A 2,863-nucleotide genomic window follows, 5' to 3' on the forward strand; every position below is an offset into this window, starting at 1 on the left:
AGGTGGTCTCAGAGTAGGGGTCCCCTCATACCTTCCCGGAAAGTGTGTGTTTGCTTATGTGATTAATAGGCTAATTCTCTGGCTGATGTGTATTTAGACAAGGACCTTTTGGGGCTAATGCAACAAGCTCCCTGAGAACTTTGCAAACTTCCAACAGTGGGCAGTGTCCAGGTGGTGTTCTGTGGAAAGTGATCGGGGCTTAGGCGAGAGCCAGGGTCTGACCAAGATCCTGGGGGAGGTGGGTTCTGAGGACACACACCCCGTTGACACTGGAAGGGCTCGGAGCTCAGCTGCAGAGGCAGATTACAAAGAGCTGAAGATGTGCTGGCACAGCTGGTAGGGACCAGGACCACACTTTCCGCCTGTCTCTTGCAGCTCACAGGTCAGTCAGTTTACTTTGGGAAACAATCACAGTCATGAACCAAACCAAAATGCCATTTTCCTCTCAGGTACATTACTGTGATTAATGGGAGGGACCCTCAGGGAGGGCTAGTAAGGAAGCAACTGTTCCCCAACTTCCCAGCATTTGCTCAGCCCTGTGGGTCCAGCAATTCTACGTGGCTAGTGTCTCCTTGTGGGCAAGGCAAGGGAGAAGTGCCTTGCCTTTTCTTAGAAAGGGAAATCGTGCCAGCCTGTGGTGTGGTGAAGTGGCAGGATCCCACATGGCCGACAGTGTGGGAGTCCCAGATTGGCTTGAGAAACACACTGGGCACATGCGTGTCTGCCTAAATACAGAAAGGAGGGCGAGGTGGAGAAGGGATTGCTAATCACCATTCTTTGGAGGAGGGAGCTTCCTCACTTTCCCTCTTTCTCTCCAGTAAGCGCACATCCCCTCTGGCAATATTAAAAAGAGAGGAAGGCAAATGGCTATTTCTGCTGCCAGCTGGCCCCAGTTGGCAGCTAGATTCAAATAAGATTGAGGGTCAGCTCAAGGTCGTCTGCCTGAACTACCAAGCTCTGCAATTCTTTGTCCGTAATGGAGCAAGTCACTTTCACCCGTGCTGAGGTTGAGGCAAACTGCAGTCCCTCCGCTCCTGTGTAGAGTGAGCTCAGAGCAGTGACTTTGGCTGTACCAAGCTTGCCAGCTCACTGCTCCGGGGGGCCCAGTGGCCTCGTACCACCAACTAACATGGGCTATGGGCTTCCTATTCTTTAAATTGCAAAATAAACAGATATGTAGGACCCCCGCCCCCCAGGGAGGTTTTGTGTGTGTACCTAAGAATATTTCTCTCATTCAAAAAGGTGGGAGGATATGGGGCCAGCAGGTGGCATGGACCTTAGATGTTGGGCTTTCATAGGGCTAATCAGGGTTTGAGTCCTGGGCCTGGCAGCTTGGAAATCACACCTGGGAGTGTGTACATGCCCAAAAGTCCCTAGAGGAGAACAGAGAAGGGGTGATGGCATGGGCCTGGCACCTGTGGGGGGTGATTTCGCACTTTCCCTCTCTGTTGTTCTCTGGCAAGTGCATGTGCCCTAAGAAATAAAAAGGCAGTGGGTATGGGGAAGGGATTAAAAAAGATTTATCTCCTTGGCTTCCAACTTGGTCTCCTTTGCCTTCTGAAATGTGCCCTCAGAGATGAGAACTAGGGGAAGAAAACAAAGCCTTAAGAGCCCACAAGATAAGCCTTTTGACAGTGTTACACAGTCTTTTGATACTTATTTAGCAGTTGTTTCAAGAGGCAGAACCCACTTCAGTGACAACTTCCTTATTATCTCGGAGTCTTTTTGGCCTTCTGGAGCTTGTTGAGGCTTATCTTTATTCTTTGCCCTCTGGTGACTGCTGCTCACGAAGTTTACTGAAGATGGGCAGAAAATGAGGACCTGATATCAAGTCCTATGAAGTCTGTTTAGATTTAAATCTGAGTATAGGAACCCGCAGGTTGTGAGGTGGTTAAGGTGCTCTACTCCCACATGACTGACGGCAACTCGAGTCCCAGACCTGTTGGTTTGAAAACCACACCAGGCATGTGTGTGTGCATGCCCAGAGTCCTGGGAGTAAAGTGGAGGAGAGGGGATTCTCTGGGAGAAAAATGGAGGAGAGGGGATTGGAGCGTTGGCATCCCCCATGAGGGGGTGATTTCTCATTTTCCTTCTGTCTCTTTCTCTAGTGAGTGCACATGCCCTGTGACAAAAACCTAAAATAAACCCCCAAAACACCTGAGTATTGGAGCAGCAGTTTGTAGCTGGGACTCACGCTGTAGCCTGCCACCCAGTCTGATCTTAATATGACAGCATTGCGACTCAGCAGTAACTTGTGTGGCATTGAAAGCCAATAACAAACCACCTTGGAGGTGGAGGGGGGGGGCGGTGCTGTCCCTTTAAATAAGGGCGATACAGTAATGCAGTGTTAGCTATTCAGTGTGATTTCTTCTGATTAGCCTCTGGTAATGATAAAGGTCTAACCGAAGAGTTTTTCTGTTTTGGGTTGTGGGGGGCAATCTTTCTGTGAATGAAGTCCATAGTGGTCACCCTTTATTTGCTATTTCATTTTCTGTGGTTTGTTACCTGCAGTTGACTGTGGTCTAAAAAATAGATGAATGTGGTACACGAAGACACCGGGAAGAGAGACAGGGTGGGGTGGGGTGGCCACAGTCACATAACTTTTGTTAAAGTGTATTGTTCTCATTTTATTACTGCTGCTAAGCTCCTACATCTAATCTATAAATAAAATTTGATCATAGGTATGTCTGTGCAGGAAAACCCATAGCATAGTTAGAGCTCAGTATTGCCTATGGGCTCAGACATCCACCGAGAGAGTGTCTTGGGACATACAAGATTAGAGTGAACTGCTGTGCTGCAGAATCCCAGGGATCTGGACTAAAGAATCCCATACCAATCTTACAAAGACGTTTAAATATCCTTC

General features: G+C 48.5%; 1 protein-coding gene across 2 annotated transcripts in view; it reads right to left on the minus strand.

Moving 5' to 3' along the window:
- The window catches only part of CUNH1orf105 (chromosome unknown C1orf105 homolog), a 41,830-nt gene that overhangs the window by 38,441 nt on the left and 526 nt on the right, over nt 1-2,863 (minus strand). The gene's annotated exons all lie outside the window — the stretch shown is intronic.

Source organism: Tupaia chinensis, unplaced genomic scaffold, assembly GCF_000334495.1.
Source record: "Tupaia chinensis unplaced genomic scaffold, TupChi_1.0 Scaffold000074_1, whole genome shotgun sequence".
Classification (NCBI taxonomy): domain Eukaryota; kingdom Metazoa; phylum Chordata; class Mammalia; order Scandentia; family Tupaiidae; genus Tupaia; species Tupaia belangeri.